This window comes from Ceratotherium simum, chromosome 11 (genome assembly GCF_057802395.1).
Source record: "Ceratotherium simum simum isolate JZ-2026a chromosome 11, ASM5780239v1, whole genome shotgun sequence".
Taxonomy (NCBI): Eukaryota; Metazoa; Chordata; class Mammalia; order Perissodactyla; family Rhinocerotidae; genus Ceratotherium; species Ceratotherium simum.
In genome coordinates, this window is record NC_141910.1 from 66605922 (window position 1) to 66618261 (window position 12340).

Below are 12340 nucleotides of genomic sequence, written 5' to 3' on the forward strand. Positions count from 1 at the left end.
TCTACCTTACAACATTCATCATAAACAGCGTGTTCAACTTGAATAGCACCAATTATTACAACTAAATATGGAGATTTGAACTATTTTAGGACAAGGCCCTTAACTGTCAATTCAGGAATCAGTTGTTCTGCTCATTTATAATGCAAGTAGATAAAAGTGACTTTAATCCCCTTTCTGGTTCTCTCAACTACAACGTTATCAAAGGCACGGTACCTAGGAAATAACAGCTTCTCCACTTTAATATTGCGGTTTGCCCCTTGGAAATGAAATGGTGACGTGGCAGGCAGCATCTAGCTATGTGCCACTATTCTCCTCTCCCCTGAGAAGACTGGGATCAGGACTCAGGCGGAGAAACCTCACCTCAGCAAAGGTCAAGATGCCTGCAAAACTTCTCAGTGAATACAACTCTCAGAATCACCATTTTTCTGAAATCTTTCTCATCTCAAGAACTAAGTGTCCCACAAGAGTCCCAGAACCACTCCTTGATCTGAATTTCCCATTGCCTCCTCCATGTCCTCACCTGGCTGTCCAGAATCCCTCGTTCATAAACACACCCAAAACAACTCATGTTTTGCCAGCTGAAGCTCCTCCTCAGCCGTCGGGCTCAGTTAACGACATTACCTCTCATCCAGGGCAGTCACTTCACAAATGGTGGCTGTCATTTGTCAAGCGGCTGGACAGACACCCGTCCACCAGGCTGGTGTGCTCTCCACGAGGACAGAGAGGAGGCCTGCAGTCATACATGGCCACGTTTTCTATAACTACTTCCCGTGCTTTCTTTGACTACAACTCTTCAACATTTGCCAGGAGTCTAATCTTATAAATTTGTCTATTAAGCTAAGTGCTTCTGGAATGATTTAACTGAATTAAATCTATATGGTGACTGTCTCCCCAAAGTGAAAACCCTTTGTTGGTTTAGAACACATTTCCATACAATGAAAACAGAGGATGTACTGTCAAAGCTGCCTCCGTCCTTCTCTTATCACATTAAAAACAAACGTATGCCCCAGAGTGAAGCACGAGGGCTCAGCTGAAGTTTATTTACTTCTGGTGACCATTGTGACAAACCAGCATGGGAGCAGTGGTAGCAGGAAGGTGCGGATTTGGGTTGTGGGGGGGTCTCCACTTATCCGGGACACAGATGGCCTCAGGGCTGTCACAGCCACACGGGCACGTGCAATACTCTAATGTTTTATAATAAGGAATGAGTTGGCAGGTCATTCCATAAAGAGAAATGAGGAAATGCACTAGGAGCAAATGAAAGAGAACTACTGAAAACAAATTACCTAACTATACTCGAGTTTCAGCAGAGACTAACCTTTGATTCATCTTAGAAAGGACATCCAGAACAAAACAGAATTTCGGACTCTCTGAGAAAACAAATCCACTATCTGTACGACGTTAAATTTTTGTCCGTCGGCACAGCCCCCCGAGACCCATCCTTGTTTTTGTGAGCCCTCAGGGGAGCTGCAGGTGCAGCTGAAAGGAGCATGCTTCTTTCCTGGCAGAACAGCTAAGAACGCCAGGGATAATGACTGGAGGCGAGAAGGATAAAATGATGGTTATGAAAAAGATTTAAATGGGCTTGGAAAACCACGAAGGTGTCTATCAACTTGGGAGAGAAAGTAATACCCCAAAGCCATCAGACCCAACGCCCACCACGTTTATGCTCCAAACCCTTAACATATTACTAATTGAATCCAGGAAAAAGACCACGCAAACCTCCACATGACATTTGTACAGCAGTTTACAACATACAAAACTCCTTCACACAGGTGAGTTCATCTGATGCAAATCTAAGCAGCCCTAGGCAGTACTCGGGACCAACATTATTACCCCATTTATGACAACAAACTAGGGGCGCCAGGTTTGCGTGATGTTCACAGTAGCATGAGCAGTAAGCAGCAGAGTGAGAAGGGGGCCTAGGTTGAACCCCTAGTCTCCCCAGTTCTCCTTTTCATAGTGCCACCTCTCCCATCTCGGCAGACAAAACTGGTATAAATGGGCGAGGCCCCGTTAAAAAACAATCAGTCGTGTGGCTTTAGCTAAGCAGATGGCAGTCATCTAGTTCTAAATGTCAAATAATATTCAACATGTTTACAGAATATCCAGTGCCATATGGATCATCATAGATTGTAATTAAAGTTACAGAATTACAGAGGCTGTTCCAGAGCCAGGGTAGAAAGCGTAATCTGTGAGACTAAGCATCTAAGGAGAACTGACTCATTAGAGGGAGTGAGGCCACCATCAGTGGAAACATTCAGAGAGTCTAAGCCACCACTTGGCAAGGAGGTTGTGGAGGGAATTCAAGAACTTGATGGGGCTCTAAGTTCATGATTCTATGACCTGGTCATAGCAACATCAGGAAATCAAGTCTTCATCCCAAACAAGAACCCAGGGGTGGTTTTGTTTTTGTTTAGGGGGGTGGGGGGAGGGAGGGTGTGTGGGGTTGTTGTCATTGTTGTTCCATCACAAAAAATTCCAGACATGCAGGCACCAAAGTGCACCCACCACCTCCAAGGTAGCTTGGCAAGTTTGGGTATGAAGGAGAAAAGTGCTAAAATTCAAAAATTAAAAGAAATTACGTGAACAGGAATTGTTCTCTCCCAGGAACATAAAGACAATGCCCCAAACAAAATTCATTGCAAACCCAATTTAAATAACAGGCTCATAAGGCTTTTCTTACCAACAGACAGGCCATGAAATGTAAAGGGTAAGAGTCTGAAAAATAGAAACTGCACAAAATTTGGGGTCAGAAGGCCTGGATGGATCACCCTCCTCCAACATCTACAAGCTGTGTGCCGGGGAGCAAGGCATCAACACACCTCTCTGACGAAGCCTAACTGCTGTCATCGTGAGTGTAAATATGATGATGACTTTGAAAAGGCCTCTGCCCTCAGACAGCACAGGGCAGAAGTTACTTATTATTGTCCTCACCTCCCTGAGGAAGTGACTAGATTAGTCAGCTTCAGTCGCCGGCTCTGGATGTGACGTTTTCACAAGTGTTCACACCTTCATCAGCCATCCCTCCTCGGGGCCTCTCAGAAGGTAAATTCAAAACCTTCCCCCTCAGCCTTCAAGGACTAAAAGGTCAAACACTGTCCTCTACTGGGTCTGTGATCTGATGATTTCTTTGCCACTTTTGTCCTCAGAATGAGTCATCATTTCCCGGGGCGAGCTGCCACTGACCCACTGCCTGAGCACACAGAGGGCAGACACACTGTTTGTCGCCTCTCTCCTCACAGCAGGTGCTGAAGGGACACCTGTGGAATCTGGGTTGAGGCACATCCAGGGAGCCTCTTGATCAGCAAACCAACCCAACACCAGGTGGGGTGAGGCCTCCTGCCCTGTGTCCCTGTTAACAGCAGCAGCAGGATGACACCCCGGACACGGAACCAGCTACTGCTCTCGTAAGCCAACAGACTCGAAGCAATCCAACTGTCGTGTCCCAGCCTGCCAGCTACTCTGGTTAAATGAGCACATCTGAGAGACTTCTAAATATCCATGATTACTGCAACACTAGGCAAAGACAACAACAGCAGCAAACCGGCACGACATAAGCCTTTAAATCCACTCTCCATTTTCACATCCCATTAAGGTTCGTGCACTGTCTAGGTGGTAATAATAATAATTTCAATTGTTTACTTGTTTATCATAATGACGCAAGGGATATAATTTTCCCATTCTTCAGAGAAGGAAACTGAACTGTAGAGTTTATGTAACTTGCTCAGGGTCCCAATACAGGTAAGGGGTGGAAGCAGCACTAAAAACCAGGTAAGTCTGAATTCAAAACTGGGACAAACCTGCGAACCTCCTGCAAACCTCCTGGATCACTTGCCGGTCCAATCTACACGTGAGACAGCACACGAAGACTTTAAATTATATATGCTTATATATGCAGGAAGGGATGATGCACAGTATATGAAAATATATTCACTTCTCCAATGGTGAGGCCAAAATTATCTACTGTGGGACATTTTTAATAGTTTTTCCTTTTTCTAGGCCGGTATCTGGTTTGGAAATTGGTCTGTTTGCTCCAGAGGTATGTGTGTGCTTGCCAGTCAGTCCAGGAGCAGCAGACCAGCCTCACCCTCTGCCATCTCCAGGTGGCACATGCAAGTGAAACAGAAGGTGCTCAGGTCTGTCACACAGCCTCAGCTGAGCCCTGTCACCAGCTCCACAAGTCAGAGGAAAGCCCTATGGAGCCTGCAGCTCTGAAAGGGGTCTCATTCCTTTTGAGTTAATGAAGAAAAAGGGCAAAGCGATTTTACTAGGGACGTCTAAATACTCACAGATAAATCGCCCCCTCCTTTTTATCCTGATCTACCTCGAATGTCTGAAAATTGTCTCTGAGCACAGGTGAGCCACTAGCCAACACCCACCTCTCCCCTCACACATCCATCCCCCCCTCTATGCAGCAGACATTACCCAGTGCCCACCCTCTGCCTGGCTCCGGGTTTGGCACCAGGGAAGATTCATTCCAGTCCTGGAGAAGCTGAAAGTCTTTACCTTAACTGGCTGAGTTATGGAACAACTGAAGACCATTGTTCATTTATAACCTTTCTGAAAAGTGAAGAATTTGCCTTGGGAGAGTGAGCACTCCACCACTAAGAGTATTTAAGCCAACTGGCTTTTAGTTAGGATGGTTCTTCCCTAAGAGTACAACAAAATCTGCCTCCCTAGGGGTCTCCCCACAGGTCCTTGGTTCTCCCCATGGTGCTTGGGCCATCTGAGACAGCTTCCACTCTAGGAAGGCGCTGCCTGCTCCCAGCCGGGCCTCATGCAGATGTGGGGGGCCTGCACTCACCACCCCTGGCTGCTCTCCCCTGAGCACATTCCAGTCTGCATCTCCACGTCTGGGGTCCCAGCCTGAGGTCTGACCAGCTCTGAGTAAAAACGCAAACCTCGTGTTGCTACTGGGGCTGGCCAAGATCACAATCACCTGGGAGGCTACGAGAGAAATGCTGGTTTTCATCCAATGCATTAAAAAAAGAGATAATTTCTAAGAAATTGCAAAAATGGTATAATGACTAATAAGAATTGCATGAAATTGGTTTATAAATAGCGTGTCTTCCTCTTGTGATTTCTATGAACAGCAAAGAGGAAGTCTTTTTTCAGAGCATTGTGGATTGATACTTATCAGTTGGTAAGGGTGATGAATGACATAAACGACATAAAAGGAAGTATGACTTAGATGCAGCATGGTGCAGGGAAAAAAACACCCGACTGCAAGTCAAGATATGTGGGTTCCATCCCTCCCCCACTACACGGGCGGCACACCAGTAGTCGAGCCACTTCCCTCTTGCCAGTTCTGGGTTGAGCAAAGTTCTGAGTCCGTCAATACCCTTGGGGATTTGGGGACTTTCTGGGCCTGCGAGTGTTCTTCAGGAGACACTCTGGGCCAATAGAAGAAAATTCACTAGAAACGCTTGAGATGCTTTTAAAAAGCCTATAAGTCAGACTAATACTTTCTGACAAAAGTGATGGAGCAGCCAACACCGCTGGCCCTGGGGTCCCCCACCAAAGCCCTTTCTGAATTCAGCAGGTCAGATCAATCCAAAGCTCCTGTTCATCACAGCTCAGCCTCAGGACCAGAGAGAAGGGGAGAACCAGCTCCAGGCGACCCTGCCAGACGGAGGATGTGATGGGAGGTATGGGGAGTGAGTGTGTCCAAGAGCAAGGGCGCTGCCACCCTGCAGAAGTGAGTCAGGAAAGTGGGCGCCCAGGACTCCGGACATGCAGGGAGCAGAAAGCAGGCACGAGAAGGTTTCTCCTTCTTTAAGGCCCCCACACAGAGGGCGCACCCCACACTGAAGCTAATCTGTACAACTCCTGGCACACGGCAGAGGTGCTAAAGCATCAGTTACCCCAACCCTGCACAGTTCCAGAAGGGCAGCACTGCTAACACTTGTCAAGATTAGGCAACAGAGCCCTCATGACTGCACACCTAGTTGTTCCATCAGAAAAATCAGCATTTCGTCCAAAATTGGCAGAATTCCCTCTGGGCTTCACAAATTGCCAAGAAACACTGCTTTCTTGGAATTTCTGCCAAAATTCAAAGCCCCAGCCATAGCTTTCATAGCTGCAGTTCTTGCTAACACCATCCACCTCTAGAATATTACAAACAGTTTAAGATGGCCTCACACCATCCCAGTAGAAAAATGGGCAAAATATAGAGAGAGAGTTCACAGAGAAAGAAACCCATTTGGTCAATGACCCATGAGAAGAGAGTCCACCCCATTCGTAATTTAAGGTAGGCACATCAAAGGAGGCCTTCCAGATGGTCCAAAATCAGAGTATTTCGTAAAAACCCCAGGGTCGGTGGGTGTGGGGGAACAAATCTTGTAACTCCCCGCTGCTGGGCTAACAACAGGGTGAGCACTGTAGCCACATCTGTCATTCTTCCCACGTTCTAGCAAACCCCAGCAATTCTACTGCTCTAAGATCCACGGAGAAAACAGTAATGGTGGCAGTGATTGTAATAGGGAAAATTAGGATCAACTCAAATATCTATAGGACACTGGTTAAAGAAATGACGGCGCACCCACACCATATGATGGAGCATCATGAGGCTGTTTAAAAAACAGGGAGAGGGAGAAGTACCTCCACAAATACTAACATGAAAAGGTATACACTGAGTGAAAAAAGTACAAAAATATTTATGACATGAACCCACTTTTTAAGAATTACATTTACACACATTCTGACATGGACAAAAAAGCTGCAGCCTGATTTACATTCCACTGGGGACAGGGGGGAGACCCTCACTTCTCATCACAAGCATTTCCGTGGTGCTGGAGTCCGGTGTTTGGTTTTCACATGTGCACGTGTTACTTCAGCCTTAATGACCTTGGAGAACTGGGGGCAGGATGGAAAACTCTGGCCACCTCAGTGTCAGGGTCTCCTGGCCACTGAAACTGCTGAGAGAGGAGGGGGTGATGGGGGTTCCTGCTCTGGTCGGAAAGGCAGATGGGTGACCACTCTGCTTCTCCTGTGTCGGGATTTTGCAACACTCAGATCTTATTATCCCATGTGACGAGCGTTCTCAGGTCCCTGCCAAGAAGCACGAAAGGCCTGGACAGAGGCGGATGCAGACACCCAAACCACAGCGTGGCCAGTGTGCTGGGCAAAACACGCCAGGTCTAGAGCCCGACCCTCTGGCTTGTAACCATTAAACTCACTAACTGAGCACAGGGCTTCGCCTCCTCTCCTCACACACCTGCAAGAGCCCTCTGTCTAAGTCTGTGTCTGGCCAAAAAGAACACCTGCTCTTGCAACTTCAACTTCTGTCTGACCCCGCCCACCCCACCCCAGCAATTCACGGGGGACGTGAGGTCACCTGGATGTTGGAGAGCGCTGCCCACAGCTCAAGGGGTAGGAATGCGGGCTTTGAGGCAGACAGTTGGTGTTCAGGTCCCAGCTCCACCACAGGCTAACCAGTGACCCTGAGCAAGTCATTAACCTCTCAGCACCTCAGCTGCGTTGTCTATAAAACAGGATGTTAGCAGCGCCCACCCCATAGGAGTGTTGTGAGGTGGTATATGCAATGTACTTTTCAAAGGACACATGCCAAATGAAAGCCACGGGCTGATCGTGTGGTCACAAACGGCTCCAGACAAAGGCTGGGCTTTGACTTAAGGCTCTTGCCTGACAGCGCTTTGTATATATCAACTATTTAAACTGTGCCTTCCCAAAAAGAAGGGGCAAAGAATATTATTGGTTAAAATTAATACAGAAATATTAGAAGGGTATGTGTATTTTCCAATAGCAGTAACACATTTCCATTTTGTCCAAAAATCTGGGCCCAAAGGCAACCCCAAGATTGGGCAGCATTCTGCAATTAGGCAGAGTTCACTGGCAGGAAATTCTTTTGACAAAGCAGTTGTCAGGAAGCGCGCCTGCGCCTTGTTGGGCGCTGGGGCCTGGTTACCTCACAACCCTTGCCGTTTCTCTCGTCTTTTATAAACCAAGATGTATGCCTAGTGAGACCCAGGAACGCAGAGGAAGATGTCACCAAAAAGAGAGCCCGGGAACAAGGCACACGGTGTAAATGTGCTCATCTGTCCCACAAGCAGCCAGCAAACGGGTGTGTCTCGGTCATGTCTTGGTCACAGGGTCTGTTTTGTGAGCAATGCAAGGTACATCGCACTTAGGAGCATGTTAGAACAGAGCCATGAGTCTGTTCTAACAGCCTGTAGCTTTTTTCTGGAAAGCCCCAGCAAAAAATTCTAATTGGCTGCAAGAACCACAAAACTCAGTCAGTGAGTTGAGAGATGTGGCTGCAGTCAGCAGCGTGGAAACTTTCCTGCTCCTCTCCAGCCTGAGCCCTGTCCATCTGCTTCCACCCAACCTCCCAGCTGGACAGTGGACACGGCACAACCACCCTGAGCCACCCCCCAGCAAGCAGGGACTGCTGTGAGCCAGGAGGGAGCCAGCGCCTCTGCGAGCCGACATCCATGGCAGTGTGGCTCCCCCACACCCCCAGACCCCCTCCCCACACACCCAGGCACTCTCTCACACCCCGTCTTCCCTCCACCGGAGCTCGCTCACACTCATACTCACACACACACACACACACACACACACACACATCACAGCTAAAACAAGTCTCACAAAACAATCCCTAACCTAAGATTAGTATGTCCCAGTCTGATATTTTCTTTTATACTCTATTGCACTTTTTTAAAAAACGCCTGTGGGGTATATACAATGGAATACTACTCAGCCACAAAAAAAGACAAAATCGTCCCATTTGCAACAACATGGATGGAACTTGAGGGTATTATGTTAAGTGAGATAAGGCAGACAGAGAAAGACAAACACCGTATGATTTCACTCATATGTGGAAGATAAACACATGGATAAAGAGAACAGATTAGGGTTACCAGAGGCGAAGGGGGTTGGGCAGTGGGCATAAGGGGTAAAGGGGGACATATATATGGTGACTGACAAATAATAATGTACAACTGAAATTTCACAATGTTATAAACTATTACGACACCAATTAAAAAAAAATGCCTGTGGGCCCACTCACCTGATTTTAAGACTAGTGGGTCCCAAGCTACACTGTGAAAAACACTGGCCTCTGCCTGGACCCAGAGCGCTCTGCAGGGAGAAACTCTTTTCCTCAAAATCCTCCGGCCTGCACACACCCCAGCCCCAGCCCCAGCCCCGCTCACTTCTCGTTTGTTGAATAAAAGGTGGGGAGAAGAGCGGGGAAGACGTGGGAAAAGGAAGAAGAAGGGGTGCACAGGGGAGTGGGGAGGACAGAGGAAGGATCCCCCCATCAGTCAAGAGGATCTCGCCTCCCTTGTAGAGCCAAGTGGAGACTTCCTGGAGGCAGAGGTGCCTTCCAGGCCCTGGAGCACCCTAATCAAGGGGCCTGGGCCCTGTGGCCCCTGAGCTGGACTGGCTGCCAAGCACAAAAGCAGGTAATGGGCCCCTTGCTCTCTCTCTCTAGACCCTCCTCTCACAGCTTAGAAAGCTAACACTTCAGAAACAGCCAGCAAACAGGCACGTGGAGTCCTCCATAAATTAAGAACACATCAAATCACTGACAGGCTTGTTTGGGCTTTTCCCGACTAGTTTCACAAATCCCGTTCTGATTTTGAGTGAGTGGGCTTATCCCGTAATAAATCGGGCCAGGGTTCAATGAAACATAAGAAGTGTGACTTTGCCCTTCCCAGGGAACTCCCTCAAAACCGAGGGTGCGCAATTTACGCATCACGACCTCGACTATTCCTTGTCAGTCCCTCGACAGCTCCAAATTCTCACACCCAGCTTACACTGAGGGAGTTCAAGCGCAAAGAGGTCAAACCGCCAGCCTCAGCGTCCCCACTGGTTTGCCGCCTTCTAAGTGTTTCTCAAAATGTCCCAAAAGCCACCCCGCCACAGCGCAACCCCACCCCCGCCAACGTGGAACAAGCTGCCTGCAGCCCTCACCCATCCCCATCGGCACGCTTGCCCAAATCATTTCGTCCCATTTAGGTACCTTTTACACCTTGAACCCAGAAGAGAGAGGATCCAGGAGAGGCCAACTCCCAGTGCAGAGAGGCGGCAGGAAGAAGCAGGGGTCCCATAGTGATTTACGGCCCAGAGGCCACTGTAGGCAGGAGTGTCCTAACCCTACACATACACCTCCTCGCTGGCACCCTGCGTTCCTCCCATAAAATGATGACCGCCACAGTGAGTCACTGACCCCTTATTCTGTCCCAGGGGCTGTTGTGTATCTCAGTTAAGTTGTACACTGTGAGTAGGTACGATTATCTCTTCTTTTCACAGATGAAGAAGCCGAGGCTCAGAGAATTTAAGTCTTTGGGCCAGGTTACACAGCGGTAAGAGGCCAGCGTGACTACAAAGCTAAGTTCTCTGCACTAGCCTCAGCACCCCCAGGTCAGGGAGGCCTCTTTCGAAACACCTTTCCGTCTCCTGCCCCTCCCTTCCCTCTGGTCCAGGGATCTCAGTGCAGCTCACTTGGCAAAGCACAGGGCCCACAGACTTCCCTCTGGCCCGGCCGGCCACGCCCGCCCCAACCCAGGCAGACTTCTCCTCAGCCCTTCCCACGGCCCCCCCAGGACCAGGAGACCCTTCAGTCCCTCCCCTGAACCCCCAAGTTCTCTCCTGTGCAACAAGACTCAGCAGGTTTGCGCCTCGCAGCAAGTTCCTTTCCTGAGTGATGAGTGTTGATAACCGAGACCTGGGATGGTGAAAAATCGGGGCAGCATCCCACCGCAGCTAAGGCAAAGCTAAGACCAGAGCCAGGGCCTCCAGACCCACGACGTTCGGGTCCGGGCTCTGTCCAGGCCCAGCTCCACAACACCACACAGCCCTACGCACAAACAGGAATAAAAGCTCCAAAACACACAAAAACGCTTGATGATAAAACAAATAATGGCAAACACCAAGCTTTACCAAAATACAAAACCAAAATAAAATTCTTAGATCTTCCAACATCTCTGGGAGAAAAAAAGGGTGCGTGTTTATGTCTTGATTACTGTACATTCCTTAATTGTTTAATTCATAAGACACAAATTATGGAACAGAAGATAAACAGTAAATTTCACAATCAAGACACAAACCCCCGATAAAAACATTGTTACAAGCTCATCTTTTCCAAAACAGTCCTACTATCCTGGGGAAACTATCCGGTTCTAGCAACTCTCTAATTAATACTGCCAGTTGCTTTAGTTCACGTTTCCTGTTTGGTGGTCAAAAATAGGGTTGACATTGCTTTCTCCAGCAACGACCCTCCACACAAATTACCAGCCAGTTACCCACACTACGGCTCTACCGCGCTTAAGGTTATTCCCAAACACTACTTTTCATCCCACATTTTGCTGGCCTTCCCCAAAATAAAGACTATTTGCAGGGGCATCTGCTGGGAAGCCTAGCACCCACTGGGGGCTGCAAGAAGGGTGCACAGAGGCTGACTGGAATCCGAGAACCGGGGTTCCAACCCGGGTCAGCCGGCCCGCCCAGCAGCTGTGTGACCTTGGGCACGTAGGTCACCCTCCCTGAGCGTCAGTTTCCTCAACGGCTAAACAGGAATCCTAACGCCCCCCCTCCCCGGGAAGATTTTCATACAAGTGCCGGGCGCAGAGCAGGGACTGCTCGCTGCACACGTAAAGCCACCCGCCCTCCCTGGACGGAGCTGGTCCCGCCGTCCCGGGGTCCCCGGCCGCCCCCCGGGTCCGCCAGGCCCCGAGGTCGGCCCCGCGGGCGCTCCGAGAGGGAAGGCCCGAGGGATGCTCGCGAGGCCGCCGGGCCCCCGGGCCTGTGTCTCCGCCTCCCTCCCGGAACCACTTCCCCGGAGAGGGCCGCGGGGACAGACCTCGGTCCTCGGGCGTCGGGTGGGCCCCGTGCCCCCCGCCCCGGGCCGCGCGCCCCCCGCCCCGCCCGGCGAGGCTGCGGCCCCTACCTCGGCGCTGCCCGGGCTCGGCCGGGTCTCAGCCGGCCGTGGGGAAGGCGGCGCGGGCGGCGGGCGCGCGGAGGGGGCTACTCACCCAGCGGCGCCGCGCGCGGCCGCCTTTGTATGCAAACACCCGGCCCGCCGCGCGCGCCTGTCAGCCGGCTGGGCCCCGGGGGCGCGGCGGGGGCGGGGCGAGGGGCGGGGCGAGCGGGCCGGCCCAGGGGCCTCGCGAGGGACGGTACCCTAGGCCCCTTTCAGGGCCCGCCGGGCCCGGGGGCGGAGCCTCCCCCAGAGGTCTGCCTGCGTCTGCCAGCCCCTTTCTCGCCTATCTTAGCTTTCTTGTGGGCGTGGGGCCTTGGCCTGTGTTTCTGATTTTCCTCCGCAAAGCCACAGTCCTATATTTAATTCAACAGGCTTCATGCCCATTTACTG

General features: G+C 50.3%; 1 protein-coding gene across 3 annotated transcripts in view; it reads right to left on the minus strand.

Moving 5' to 3' along the window:
• The window catches only part of LPIN1 (lipin 1), a 73096-nt gene extending 61076 nt beyond the window's left edge, over positions 1-12020 (minus strand). For 2 of the 3 annotated variants that reach the window (XM_087437130.1, XM_087437128.1), the window contains exon 1: positions 11918-11993. The gene's annotated coding sequence lies outside the window, so the exon portion shown is untranslated. The other variant, XM_087437129.1, reaches the window with a different exon arrangement.
• Positions 12021-12340: the final 320 nt, after the last annotated feature.